The following is a 16,081-nucleotide window of genomic DNA, read 5'->3' as shown; positions in this document are numbered from 1 at the left end:
CTGGTGGTCAGGGATTGATCCAAGTGTTGCCCTTTTCCAACTAAGTTTCATTCTGCAACTTAGGTTCGTGTCTTCTTCCATTTCAGAGGCTCTTACTTTTGTCTAGGTGTATTATCCTGATCATTAAACAGCAGATCCTTCTCTTTTCTCATAGGTCAGAACTCAGCCAAGTATTTCCCTTTCATGCTTTTATTTCACAAATATAGCCATTATATGAAATATTATTTTAATTTTTTGTGTTATTCACTTGTCGAGGACCAGCCTTGGCTTGGAGATAGGTTCCTCAGGAAGAGGTGTTTGGGAGTGTCAAAGAAACTACTTGAAATCAATCTTTGGTACTAGCTCTGTAGATAGCTCCTGGCTCTCTTGTCTGGTCAAGATAGCTTTCTGCTATAAACAGTTCTTTGCTCGAGATAGCTCTCTCTGTGTGAGATAGTTCTTAGGTTTTCTAACCTAAGTCTGAAAACCTGTTAGAAAAAAATTTTAGAGCTGTAACAGCTCTCCAGGATACCTTTTGTGTTTTCTGACCAAAGTCAGAGATATCCTGATAGAGAAATCCTAAAAAAGGTGTTTACTTTCCAAACAGTTCTATTTGGGTAGAACTCTCTTGTGGACCAAGGTCCAGTTTTTTTATTTACCACTTATAAATCAGTATTTTTACTACAAATTCAGTCACTTACTATAGGTTCTCTTTTAATAACTCCATAAATCAGCATTTTATGAACTTAGCCTCTTGATTCTTAGAAAGAGACAATAAGGACTTGTTTTGTTTTTTTTTTTTCTTTCATTTTCTTTTTCTTTTTTTTTTAAATTCAGCAAGTGTATTCAGAGGTCTGCCTGCCTTTGTTGTCATAAATTTAGCTGGGTGGGATCCTGGGATCCTCCAGTACTGAAATTACCATTCCCAACATGCATGGACCTAACCTTGCTCTGTCCTAGGCAGAACTTGAACTTAAAAATCTCCCTGCGATGTTATCTTTCTGAGAAACTGGCTAATTAGTGCAGCTGTCTTTGTTCTTTTAGGTCCATGAAGCCCCTCATATAGTTCATATTGCATGGTTGAGAAATTATACATTCTTGAATTCATGTTTTCGGAGTTTTTTCCCACAGCCTTAAGGTCTGCCCTAGAGATCACAACATTTACCATTTCACTAAGAAACCTGGGCTGTTTCTAAGTATCATAGAATCATTAACTTTAACAGGAGATCCTCCATCCAAAAGGAACATGAAAGCATGTACATTTTTACATAAACAAGCCTTATCAGATATCAGCACTCCTGGAGGCCCATGCCCTACTACATTTCCTCCAGCGGCAGGAACTTTGTCAAGCTCTCCCTTTTGCACGGCAGGGTTTGGCAGTTATTCATTAAATATAACTCAATTTCAATATGTATGCTTTGTTTTGTTTGTTTTGTTTTGTTTTGTTTTGTTGAGACAAGGTTTCTCTCTGTAGCCCTGACTGTCCTAGAACTCACTCTGTAGACCAGACTGGCCTCAAACTCAGAAATCTGCTGCCTCTGCCTCCCAAGTGCTGAGATTAAAGGCATGCACCACCACCACCCTGCTCAATATGTATGTAAGTGAAGGAAACATGATTTCTTATTTCAATAGTTCTGAATAAATAATATACATGAAACAAATAATTCTTACTACTCATAATAACTTCATATGTTTCCAAATAGCAAACTATTTGGTGAGCATAGTGGCATAAACCTCACTCAAATTCCTCACATCCATAATTGTAAAAATTATTTTTCTATCCAAGGAGTATAATATATATACACTCTGATACTTACTAAGTACTTGAAGCATATTCAAAGACCAAACCTTGAATCAATTTTTACAACTTTTTCTCATTAAACTTTTGTAATGATTTATGCATATAACTTTCTATGAATATTTTCTACTCAAATGAATCTATGCAAATTGAAAATTTATATGATAGTCTTGAAAATTGCCTGAGGAAGAGAAAAATACAACTAACTACTAAAAGAAAAGGAAAAGGAAAACATATGTTTAAGAAATAAATTTAGTCAACCTTTTAATTTTTTAATTAAAAACTACAATTAAACCATTTTCATTCCTACTTCCAATCCCTACCATACTGACTTTATTCCCTTTCAAACTTTTTACTGTGTGTGTGTGTGTGTGTGTGTGTGTGTGTGTGTGTGTAAAACTATATATAACCATAACTGCACAATCTAGTTTTGTTTGAGTGTGATTTCAAAACTGACAACTTGCAATTGAATCACCAGTTAGGGGTATCATCCCTTGGGAGGATTATTTTCTACCTCTCTGAGTATTCCTTAGTTACCTATAATTATTTGTATAGGAGTGGGACTCTGTGAAATGTCTTAATTCCATATTGGCTCCCATTATCTCCCAATGCAAGGTAACTCCATACACATGCAAATTCAGCATATCTCAGTAGAATACCAGGATCTCAGATGTCAAGTACTAAAATTCAAGAATCAATTCTATCATTCACTACTTCTTTATAGTTCCTTGTTCTCTAACTTTCCTGTACTAAATTTTTCTGTCTTCAGTAAGATGTGGTCTTTATAATCTCCCAAAACTTGTCCTGAGAATAAGATAGTTTAAGTAATGAGAAATGTCTAGCATTATACTTGACAGAAGTCTGGTGATTAATGAATGTTAATTTCCATCCTCTTCTTTTTAATGTTTCATGGAGTGTGTTTAGAATCGGAGTGTGCAGTGCAGTCATCCACGTGACTTTAAAGAATAGAGTGGTCAATAAATGTCACTCATTAAAACAGAGCTGGCTTCCTACATAATTTGAATGTTACCTCTGATTGAGAGTAAGAACCTGTCACTAGCTAAGGAAATGTACCTGGGATTGTCTCAGGTTTTATTTTAAGGTATCATTCACAGAGAAATGAAAAATGTTTAGTCTATATTTGGAATTCATCTCAAGGTTGTGATAAATTATGATTGAGATTAGTCCTGGGGCAGTGACATAGGTAGCTTTTCAGAAATATAAATTGAAATCGGAAAGTAAGCAGTGGAACTCAATGAACAAGTGTCAAGGTTCAGGTTACTTAAAACTGGTGCAGTTTTGTCTGAAAGAGCACCCAGTGTGTGTTTCAAGTAGAACATAGGACATAGCCCAGATTCCTCACACCAAGGCTTCCAGTTGTGCCCTTAGAATACGCAATGTAAAACAATGAATTAGAAAACTGTCCTTTGCTGTACATCTCTGTTATCTCCCCATTGACAAAGTCACAGGGCAATAAGGATTTCAGGACATTGTGTGCTTCTGCACATATATGCAGTAAGTAAGTTTTATTTTAGTTAAGTGCTTTTTTTTTTGTTTAATATGCTGCCAAGCAGTATGTACTAGGCAATAACTCATATTTATTTACCATTTTGTTATGTCATTTTCCAATTGCTATCTATAGTTGTATATTTTCCCAGAAAAGATTCCATGATAAACTGCTTCAATTAAACTGTTCATTTTTAGTGAAATGAAATATGTTAATATATTTTAATATATGAAGAATATATGATATTCTTCATATGATACCATAAATATGATTTTGGTTTAGCATTGAATTTTAATGCTTATATCTCTTATTTATTTGTTTAAACATATTTTTGATAAAATTATAAGATTAGATAGTAATGTAAAAAATGAGTTTAATTTAAGTTTTTCTTTGGTTTGTGTTGCAAAATGACCTTTGAAAACATGTCTTTCATTTATTGTACGTTAAGTTTCATTGGTCTATCATTCCATTTGAAACAATATATATTCATGCATGTTTTCTGTACTCTACTTTTCTTGAAAAAGCTATTTGTTTATTTTTAGGAAAAAAAAATCTATTTTTTTCTACAGGAGTGTTCACCTTTGCTGGAATAAAAACTAAACTAAAAGTTTACCTTGGTTGTTTTTCTAAAAAAAATATATTATTGAAATGAAAATATTTAGCACAAAATTAATATATATTCTACAAGTTGGGCTCACTCTCATCTCTATTAGCCAGTTGAATGCCAGGACATATTTATATTAATTTTGTAGCCTTGTTTTTCCTTCTTCTCCTTTTATTAAAAATAAATTTCTTTCTTATATATTATAATTAGAGCTTCCCTTTCATCTACTCTTCAAATTTCTTCCCTATCTCCCTTCCCCTCTGGATTTACCTACTCCCTTTTTGTCCCTTATTAGAAAAGGACAGGTTTCTAAGAGATAGCGACCAAACATGATAATATAAAATGTAAGACATACTCAAATCTATCTTATCAAGGCTGAACAAGGCAAATCAAAAGAAGAAAAAGAGCTATAAGAGCAGACACAGGAATCAGAGGCTCACTCATTTACACATTTAAGGTTTCCATAAAATTACTGACTTAAATGCCAAAATATATATGCAGAGGACATGGTGCAGAGTCATGTAGGCCCTGTGCTTTCATGGTTCATTTCCATCAACTCATATGTACTTAATTGATTCAGAGGGCCTTGCTCTCTGGGTATCCCCTATTCCCTCTGGCTCCTACTCTCTTTCTGCCTTCTCTTTCATGGAGTTCTCTTAGCGATAAGGGAACACATTTGATGGGAACATCCTATTTAGCCTTTCCATATAAAGTCTGGTTGTAACTGTTTCTATCTACTACATGAGAAAACTTCTCTGATAACGATTTAACTAATCAATGACTATTACAGAACATTGATCGCAGTCATTTTATTGATAATTTTATTGTTTTAGACCAGTAGTATTTTGTTTTACCCTAAGTCTCTGGGTTATTTAGTGTCTGGTTCTTAGTTACTTAAGCAGTATCAGGTATGGATTCTGTCATGTGGAGTGATTCTTAAGTCAATCATACATTGGTTGAATACATCTACAAATCTGTAACGCCACTGCCTAACATTCATTCAATGAGCTATGTGGGTATTGCCCTTGGAAATGGGGCACTGCCATTATCTGAGGAACAGCCTTGGTTATTTGGGAATTTCCATGAAATATCCTAGGTCAACAACTCAATTGGGTGCAACCCAGTCCCCTTACTGAAAGTCTTATTTGGTGATAAGATATGGCCACATTGAGACTACATATCCCTCTTATTAGAAGACCTTATTAGGGTCATCTTCATTTTTATAGGTAGTTGCCACTGAACTCGGTTTCTATTTCATTCCTCACATGCCCTAAAGTTCAAGCTGTGCTTACCCGAATTCTCTCCCTCTACCCTATTTCCCCTCCCACCTGATTATCCCATACCCTCATGTCCCCAACACATCTATAAAATTTATTGTTTTGTCTTTCTCTTCTTTGTTACACAAATTTTCTTTGAAGTTCTCAGAAGCAGACATTCATGTATTTTTATCCCTATATTTTAGCATTTGGGCATCTTTATTTGGTGAACTGATTATAGTATAATTATACATTTCACTAATTTGTCGCTATTTCTATTTGTTTACATATTTTTGTCATTCTTTATTAAAGTAGCAATGAATCTACTTGAACCTGTCTGTTGTGGAAACATATTTGCTGTGTTTATTTTGTTTGTATATAAGAGAAAATTATAACGTCACAGGAATTGCACATAGTCAACTTAGCATCAAGAGCATTCCTACATAAATATAGAATTTCACTTAATTATACTTTCAGTAGCACAATGTAAATTCTGCTTGTACTAACTCTTACTTGCTCCCAGGAGTACATATTTTCACTCTTAGGAACTAAGCATATATTGACAATATATAGTGCTTTAATTAGTCATTGCCCTGATGAATAATCACAATGAACATCATGATTCTTTCCCACTGGAATATTCTCTTAAAAAGTAAAATCCAGTTATTAATTATATAAAGATATAATCACATATTTATTGTTTCTATTAGACTTTTAGTTTCTTCAATGTGGATTTATTTGTTTGTTTTCAGAATTTAGGACTGAACTCAAGATTGCATGTTAGACAACATTGTCCCACTAAACCATATCAAACATTCCTGCTGCTATTTTCCACTTTCAAGCAGAATCTTTTTTTTTTTTTTTTCGAGACAGGGTTTCTCTGTATAGCTCTGGCTGTCCTGGAACTCACTTGGTAGACCAGGCTGGCCTCGAACTCAGAAATCCGCCTGCCTCTGCCTCCCGAGTGCTGGGATTAAAGGCCTGCACCACCAGGCCCGGCTTTAAGCAGAATCTTAATAACTAATCCAGCTTGGCCAACTTCTCCTTTAGCACAGCAAGCCTTGAATTTGTGATCCTCCCTATTTGGCCTCTAAAATAGTTAGGATCAGAGGCCTTTGTCAATAGGCACAAATTGTTAGAATATCAGTATATCCTAATAATCTTAACATATATTACTAATTTCTTATACTGTGAATAGTTATGTTTGATGTTATGCTGAGTGTTGTAGGAAGATATTAAAACAATTCTAGTTGTGGTTTTCTTCCTTTGAATATTGTAGGTTTTATGCCTGGAGGAAGCTATTTTAGGTACAAATTCCAATTCCCTCTTTTGTGAGCAGCGTGTCACAACTGGTCAGTTCTCAGTGTGCAGCTCTTACTTTGCTCTGTGGATTTAGAATTTTCCCTAGTGGATGTGTGACTTGGGAGTTTTGAAATGTTTTCGGGGAGTTTATTGCAAATTTTCTATCTAAGCTTCAGTGGATTCTTCCTTGCTTATATTTTACCTCTGATTTTCAAACCAGTTCTACAGATGTGGATTCAAGCTTCTCTATCTAAGGCCAACATGTCAATTTTCTGCTTGAATTAGTGCCATCATCTGTACACAGTAGGAAGTGCATTAGGTGAAATCTGCACAAAGATAAATTTCACATGAGACAGGATTTTTATTTAATGAACTCATTTCTGTTGTATTTCTAGCTCTTTTTAGGCTAATCATATTTCAATGTCTTATGTATACCTATTTTCCCTGCTGTACCCATATTTCTACCTCGAGATTATGACATGAACTTGAGATTATTGGTATATAATATTTTAATGCAAACACCACCATTCTATGCAGAACTAAAGTATATATTTTTAAACTCAGTAAAATATGGGCAACAAGATTTATACTACTTTTGATATGCAATTTAATGTCACTAACTATTGCTATGCAACCATCACCATATGCTCTCCTAGAGTGATTCATTAGCTCAAAAGATAATCTACTACTAATGAAAATAGCATCTCATTCCCACCATACTCCCATCATAAATATATTTTCCCTTTTATTTTTAATTTAATTATTATTGTACCTTGAGTAAATTGAAGCAAAGAGAATATTAGTCCATATATTTCACTCAGCAAATTTTTTCAAGGTTCATCTACACTGTAGAAAACATGAGATTCATATTTTGTTTTGAGGATAACATTCTACTGTTTGTATATGTCATACGATAGATAATTTAAAGATGTTATTAACTTATACTGAGAGGGCAGGGTGGTAGGGAGAGTGGGGAAGAAGATAACCAACACTAAAGATGATTAAATAAGTGTCATGGGGAAATATTACTACTAATGTGGAAGCTTCCTAAAATATACACATATATATTTGTAAAGTACTTGAAAGAAAGCATCTATATTAAGCCAAAAAATGCTCTTGCTAGGCACAAAAGATTACCGAAATGTCCAGTGCCAGGAACAGGTTACATCTTATACAGTTGTTGACCTTTAAGGTCCCATAGAACCTTTCCCAAAGGTTATTGTCTTTTGCCATTGTTTTTGTGTCTCCCTCATCGCTAGAATTAACAGTAAGATCCTATTCCTAAAGATGCCAATGAGTAGAATAACAGAACATGGAGAAATAAAGTTGATACTGACAGGGAAGCTTGCTAAGAAGAAAAGGATTCACCAATATTACATAGAGGATAAAAAGATTCAGGAATATTACCTAGTAACCTCCCTAGATATTAGTGACACAGTGAGTACCCTTGCAGGACATATCCACTGGTATTATAATCACACCGATACAATGGGAGTAGCCAGACACCATCTTCTTTTATTTATGCCCCACTCTACAAAATGAAGCCCATACCTAACAAATTCATTGGGGCCAAGATCATAGGCCCTGTAAGAAAACACATTCGTATAATTCTATTGAAATGACATAGTACTAAATTGACTTCTAGGATTTAACACTACATGCATATATTAATGCATCTTTCAATTCTCATCAGAGAAATCTTTTTATATAGTAGATCACAATTCACACCGGAACCCCACAAATGATCAACACTGGGGAAAACAAGAGCTTGTGGAGAATTCAGCCCTGCACCAAACATCCCCTGTTACACAACCTCAGCAATAGTTTTGAAAGCTGAGTGAAAGATACTAAAAAGTAAAAGCAGGACACGACTACAAGGAAACTATTTTCCAGACAAATGGGAACTCACAAGGGTACTGTCAGCATACACAAATCCTGCACCAGGTTAAGCAGATAAAAATCTCAGCATGGAGCCAGCAAGTGGGCTCAATATCCTACCACAGCTAAGGAACTGATTGAGTTTGATAGCTCCTGAAAATGAGGGAGGTCAGTTTTGTTTAATGATGGTTCTCCATGCTCCTTGGAAAGGTTGCACATTCAAGAATGTATGAGTACACAAATTGAAATTAAGGGTTTAAAAGAAAAAAAGAGAACAAAATATTAGGTTGGGTGGAGAGAGGCAAATATGACCAGAATATTAGATGCAATTTTCAATGATCTAGTTAAATAATTTTTTCATTTGAACCTTATTAAGTATAAAGTTGAAAAAAAATGTTAAACATTGATTTCAATTATATTTATAATTGTAATTTGGTATTTGAAAAAAATAACTCATATAACTTAATTTAACCTCAGTTTATTTGAAAGAGAATAAATTTCATCTTTTCTTAAAATATTAAGTCTTACTTTGATCACACTAAATCCAAAGCCTATATGTAATTTTTCTTTATTCCTTTCTTGATATATTGTAACAGATACTACCAGAAACATGTACTTTTTCCATATAGAAAACTTCTATCTTGAAATCCAAATAAAAATACAAAAGAAGGAATGAATGGGTTTAATCTATGGTGGAAGATGCTTCTATAACTGAATATAGTCCTCAGTCCCTGGCGACTTCTGAGATACATTCACAAGGATTTATCAAGGACAGTCTAGATTCCATGTCTTTCACCCTTCTGCACAATATATGTGCTCTTGTCAGTCTGTTGTATTTCACAACAAAGCTAAATAATAAGGTCATATTATTGAAGATTCCACACACATTAGTTGTAAAATATCATTAGTAAAGGAAGCTAGAGTTAAGCTTGATTTTGACTGGCTGGTCATCACATTGTTCTCATCCAGTTATAAACAGTAAGAATCAGAATACCAAACTCTGAGGCAGTATTTAGCTATCTGATCAATTGTGGAATAAGTGTTGTTGATAACCAATGGCTCTCTGACTAGATGTGAGACTCAGTATAATGAACAAAACTCATATCTGTGACTTTAAACCATGTTAAATCATAGACCCCAATGGCAGACTTATTTCTTTATTTTCACTTAACTGACACGGGGTAAAAATGGCTTCCAAACATTTAAGGTTATATCTATACACAAAAGCTGTGCTCAGCTATTCAGAAAGCTTATATAGTGGTGAATGAACCAATGTACCCATGCACACATACACACAGGATTCAAAAGAAAATTAAACCATTAAAAAAAATGAATCAAGTTCAGTTGTCATCATGGTGAGTGATTTTGTTAATTCCTTTGCCTTGAGGCTGATGTCTATAGAGCAAGTGTGTCTCATGAGACTGAATTTTAGTCCAGATTCTGACTTTCATTAACTTCGTAATTGTGACTGAAATGTGTTTTTAATGCTTTGGATAATTTATTTCTAAAATAGAATATTAATGATAATGTTATTGTAAGTCTGGGTGAGTAATTCTGAAAGGGCTTTGTAAAGTTTTATTGAAACAGTTGTAGTAATATTATTTGAGTCTATTTAACCTTTAGAAAAATGTTGACATAACAATAAAACTGATATTCAATTTTGAAAGCGTGTACCTCTAAACTCTTGTTAATAATGCAGCAACAGTACAAAAATACCACAGTGGACAATTCAAGTGCAATTGTTCAATGGTTGGCCCGAAGTTGCTCCTAACATTTTCTAGTGACCTCATCTCCTTGTATCTTCTGCTGTTTCTTTGGTTGTTGTTGTTGTTGCTGCTGCTGCTGTTGTTGTATACCTGCTTAACGTAGTGAGAAAACTTACCCTTGGTTGTTAATCAGTTTAACCAATCTTTATAAAAGATGAGAAGTTTTCCACGATGATTAATTGCACTCCACAGTATGTATTGTCAGGGGCATTATTATTTTTTAATTCTAATTTAAAATGTATTATTAATCCATCTTTTCTCCACATGACAAAAGAAAAAAAAAATCTGGATGACTATTTAACGACCAAGAACCACCAGCTGGTGCTCCAGACTGGTGTAAGTCACCATGTGTCACCACTACATCCTACCATAAATCCTTAAAAATGAGAATGCAAAAGGCAAATTCAGTTCATCAGGCCTTTGGAGATGAGCCACAGAGATGCATCAACATTTCAGTGCTATAACCAGACACCAAGGAAATGAATTAGGAGGCAGAGAATGTCAAAAATTGGTATACATTAATTAGTTTAGAGAATTGATGTGACTTTCATTAAAAGTGCCTTATGAATGTGTTAAGGTAACACATTTAGAATTTAAATGCCAACATTCCTGATTATTATTGTCACAAATGTTTATTCTAACCAAAATGATGGAACAGGAATAGAAATAGTTCTCAACTGAGAGAGTGTCGAGGGGAACCAGCAGTATATATTAAGAACCTTTAGATTGTTTCCTTATGTTATTTTCAGACACTGTCCCTGCTTTATTGGTTATCTTAAGACAATTCTGCATATGTCAACCAGTAAATAGTTTATTGTCTGTTATCAATTCTGAAGGTAGGCTCTGCTACTGACAGATAGATTCAACCAAAGCTGGCTGGCTCCAAATATACGTAATGCAATGTTCGTTTGATTTTAGACTCTACACAGAACTATAGCATAACAAAAGGCAGTATGACATGTTTTGTGTAAGTTTTAGTTTTGGAAAATAATAAAACCAGGCCCTTTGCATTTCCCAATTTATTCACTGAGTCAGAGGAAGAAAATGGTTATGTTCTTTTGTAGCCTCTACTTGGTTGAAAAAAAAATCAGTAAATAAGGCCTGAGACAAGTGTGAAAGATTTAAAAAATCCTAACGTTTTTCCCTCCTTTGTCCATTAGACTGGATCTGTACTCTTAGTGCTAACTTAGAGAATGGAGAAATTCTCTCTTTTAGATCCATGACTTTCTGTGTTGCTTTGAGAAACTAGGGGCAGGTGATGTCCTGCTCCTTCTGCTCTGCTTTGAAGTTGCATGGTCCTAGCACACAGCCTAAGTCAGTAGAACCTCCGGTCACCCTTCCTCCCCTTTGATAAGATGACATTCTCCCTTTGAGAGGCCTATGACAAGGATGTGGGCAAGCAGGCATGGCATAAACACTCAGGAGGCTCTTGCATATAATTTTATATTATCAATTTTTTTACTGATGGCCATAATTAGAGCAAAATGTGAAATACTTTTTTATTGCATGATAGCTTCTAACTGAGAGAGCAGGCAAAAGGGTAAAGTTGGTTCTAAGTTGTGTCATAATGAGCTAGAAAATGGAAGGCTCCTGGGGTTGGCTTGACCTCATGTAGATATTGTGAGTGGTATGAAATCTGACTACTCCAAATGAATTATTTACATTTTCAGCACTCTTTACCAATTTAAATTATCATCTGGCTATATATATTTCTCATCTTCAGGAACCTTGTTTTTAATCTAAACGATAAAATAAAAGGCATATAATTTAAGTGAAAAAATACACAATTGTAAGATAGGTTTTCTTTTCCTAAATACACATTAAATATTAGTTTGCAATTCAAAACACCATCTTCTGTGCAAACAAATAAATTTGGTATGTCTCATAACGGAGTTAACTTGGAAGAAAATGGTTCTATCAAGTTATCTCCCACATTATCCTAGTGGCTTGCCTTCTCTTCTCCCCCCCTCCCCCTTTATTTCCGTCACAAATAAAAATATCCCCTGCCACATTCTAATTTATGACATCATGAAGTGCCTGGTCCTTTTACATCTGTTCTCCCACAACACCTACTTTAAATACTGGCTTGTGAGAATAGACAGTAACTTTTTCACCACCTGAGCAAAGGTTTTAATAGCATCTACTTCCCTTAAGAATTTTAACATCAGTCAGGATGTGATGGCACACACCATTAATCCCAGCACTCTGGAAGCAGAGGCTGGTGGATTTCTGAGTTCAAGGCCAGCCTGGTCTACAAAGTGAGTTCCAGGACAGCCAGGGCTACACAGAGAAACCCTGTCTCAGAAAAAAAAACAAAAAAATAAAATAAAATAAAATTAACATCACATCTGTAGTATGTTTGTACAGGAAATGACAATGAGTAACACAGGATCGTGTTTTAAATAATATTTAATCACCTTGCCTGGTCTGAGAGACTGACATTTTAGAAAACTCTAGCATTCCATAGTCAAAGAGTTATTCACAGAATTACTGAATAAGATTGGAGACTAAAATCAGAGTTGCTTGTGTGCCATCATCTGTACTTAGAACAGGACTACTTGCTTATCATAGTCTTTATCAAGTTCCTTGTTTTCTTGTCCATGTGAGTCTCAGTGCCAGTACCTTCCCATAAGCTTGTGTACAACAGCCCTCTGACACGTCTCTGTGAATATCTATTCTTCTATTCTATGAAGTCTATTCTTCCCCCTGGTTAGAAACAAACAAATGTATTTCCTTGTGATGTATTTCTGAGGATTGGCAACTCACAGAGAAAAAGAAAAGGACTCCCTTTGTCTCCTTATGTCTACTTGTGACAGAACTTCTGGGGAATCAAAGTGACAGAGTGGGTTGAAATTGAGAGTAAAAGTTCTTTACGAAGTACAAGAACTGAGGCAGCAGCTCTTAGTCATAGCTGAATGGTGGGATCCCACTGGAGATTTCAATCCATCTGCCTTCTTTGCCTTTTAACAAATATTCACACCTGATAATAAAGTACTTTAAAGTATGTATGGGTGATGGTGATTTTGTGTTTTACAGTAATATTTGTTAAGGTACACCCAGAACCATTTTAAACACTCTAGCTCACAGTGCAGTAGTGATGGCCTACAGATCATGGTAGGCAGTATTAAAATAACATAAATAGTAGAACCATCATTTGTGTATACAGCATAGTCAAACAGAATGTTTGAATCCAAATTTACTATTTCACTGAGTGCCTTTTAGATTCTTTTCCTTTCCCCTGCCTCCTCCTCCTCCTCCTCACCATTATTTTTGAATGAGGATGAATTCACTCAAATTAGTCACCTTATCCTCCCAGAGAAAAAACTCACATAAATTAGAGAGTTAGACCTCAAATACAATCCCTTACATACAAGCACAAGGTTTTTAACCTAAAACGCTTCTAAATTTTTGTTTTTCAAACCCTTTTTGACTCCTATTCTCCTATTGGATAACAAAAATTCACTTCTCAATTACTTGTATCAGACCTTAAATACTTGTGTAGATCTTAAACTCTAAAGAATTTATGTCTAGCACTTTTATTTGCATTAGTTTATGAGGAAGATAATATGATAATAAAGGAAAGCAAGGATACTTTGATGGGAAGTATCATTGCCTTGGAAGTGTAAGGAGGAGACACAGAAAAGCCTATAAGACTTGGTTTGGTTTTAAGAAAAATAATGTAAAGTGAGAACTTGAAAAATATTTCAGGACCTTCTCTGGTGGTAATATATTTCAGCAAGCATTCTGTTCCTAATAATGGAGAATGAAACATTAGATACTGCGATATATGGGATAAAATATTCAGGATAATAAAAAAAATTGAAAGAAAATTAATGTCTGAAATTTCCTTACATACTACATAGTTCCTTTCTGTAAGAAGAAACTATGACATGAAATATATACCCTCAATATCTTAAAGTTTTAAATAATTCAAAACAACAAATACTATGCATTATAAAATATAGAAAACAGTGATTGCAGATAAATTGCAGTATTCAGTCATAATTTCATTAGAGAAATGGGATTACAGATATTCAGAAGAGATGCCTTTTTAAATAGCACTATTACAGGATGTGAGGCAAGTTACAAAAATATTTATTTGCACATTCGTTTAATCTGATGAATGAATGTTCAAAATCCAATACACTTAAAACTTACTACAACAAGGAGCAAGAGGAGAGTGGCTCCTGAGATGAAGTGCATGCTGTATGGCAGTGGATAAGGACAGATGGGGTAAGAACACAGAGGTCAGTTGTACTCAACCTTTTTAGTGCTGCAACACTTTAATACAGTTCATGTTGCAGTAAGAGCAACAATAAAGTTAAACATAAAATTACTATGATTCTACTTTATAAATGAAATTTTGTTACTGTTATGAATCCCAAAATAAATATTTGTGTTTTCTGCTGATCTTAGGTGACCCCTGTGAAAGGGTCTTTTGACCCATAAAGGTTTTGCGACCCACAGGGTGAGAGTCATTTCCATAGGGCCTGAAGTGTTACTGGGGTTGGGGTTGCCAGGAGCTTTCTTTTTTCTTTTTTTATTTTTTTTTTTTATTATTATTATTATTATCCTTATTTACATTTCAAATGCAATCCCGAAAGTTCCCTATACCTCCCGCTCCCCCCCCCCGCCCCTGCTCCCCTAACCACCCACTCCCACTTCTTGGCCCTGGTGTTCCCCTGTGCTGGGTCATATAAAGTTTGCAAGAGCAAGGGGCCTCTCTTCCCAATGATGGCCGATTAGGCCATCTTCTGCTACATATGCAGCTAGAGACAGGAGCTCAGGGGGTACTGGTTAGTTCATATCCTTGTTCCACCTACAGGGTTGCAGCCCCCTTCAGCTCCTTGGGTCCTTTCTCTAGCTGCTCCAGGAGCTTTCTTTTGTCATGTTAAATTGTTAGCCTAAATACATACTGTTTGTAGTTACCCTTAAATTCTGATTCAAGTATCTAAAGTAAGTTTAAATAAATTATTTACAATAGCTACTTGATCCATCACAGATAAGGAAAGGCAATAACGAAAATCAGAGTTCCCTTGAAACATTGAGAAACATATTTGAAGAATAATATCTGGAGTTAGGCCGTGGTGAAGAGCAGATTGTTCATAACAATAAGGTCATGGGTCGGAAATTTGCATACAATTCACTCCGGTTCAAATACTGACAGCATATACTACCTTGAAACAGTGGTAGGAGGTAGAAATTTGTGGATGACTTAGGCTTGGATGAGGTCATGAAGATAGAGGCACTCCACAGTAATATTAGTTTTCTAGGCAGAGGAGAAAAGCACATTGGAGCTTAGACTTTCTTTCTTGGTTCGTCCTTTTTTCCGATTCCTCTGTCCTATTTTCTTTCATCTTGTATAAAGCTATAGAGAAGAGCAACTAAGCACTGTTCAGGTAATGATTTCTCACTACAGCCTGGCCACAAACGCTCTGTGATCTCGGATTCACCAGTCCTTGCATGGTGACCAATTGAAATCTGTTATTTCAGTTGTCACACCTATGGTGCTTTGTGACCGTAGCCTGATCATATAGTTGGAGTTGGTTTAACAAACAACAGGGACAGAAATGATGACATAGCCTCTGCATGAAGCACAGCCAGTCACTGTTTGGATAACTGGGTCTTGAGGATGTTGATGGACTGCAACATGTTTCCATAGTAATTTCCAGGTGACTTTATGAAGCCGCAAGAAAGGCAGAGATGCAGCGAAGTGCACTTGACATCAAGAAAACATAAAGGCTGGGCGTGGTGTCGTACGCCTTTAATCCCAGCACTCGACAGGCAGAGGCAGGTGGATTTCTGAGTTCGAGGCCAGCCTGGTCTACAGAGTGAGTTCCAGGACAGCCAGGGCTACACAGAGAAACCCTGTCTCGAAAACNCACGCCTTTAATCCCAGCACTCGGGAGGCAGAGGCAGGTGGATTTCTGAGTTCGAGGCCAGCCTGGTCTACAAAGTGAGTTCCAGGACAGCCAGAATAAAGGGCAAAAA

The 16,081-nt window shown here is 35.5% G+C and overlaps 1 non-coding gene across 1 annotated transcript; it reads right to left on the bottom strand.

Moving 5' to 3' along the window:
• Positions 1-439: 439 nt before the first annotated feature.
• On the bottom strand, positions 440-500 carry LOC115063026. Its single transcript, XR_003842908.1, has one exon. It is a non-coding gene; the product is annotated as a U7 small nuclear RNA (small nuclear RNA).
• Positions 501-16,081: the final 15,581 nt, after the last annotated feature.

Source organism: Mus pahari, chromosome 22, assembly GCF_900095145.1.
Source record: "Mus pahari chromosome 22, PAHARI_EIJ_v1.1, whole genome shotgun sequence".
NCBI classification, from domain to species: domain Eukaryota; kingdom Metazoa; phylum Chordata; class Mammalia; order Rodentia; family Muridae; genus Mus; species Mus pahari.
The sequence above is the reverse complement of the archived record's forward strand: the minus strand, read 5'-3'. Positions and strand labels throughout refer to the sequence as shown.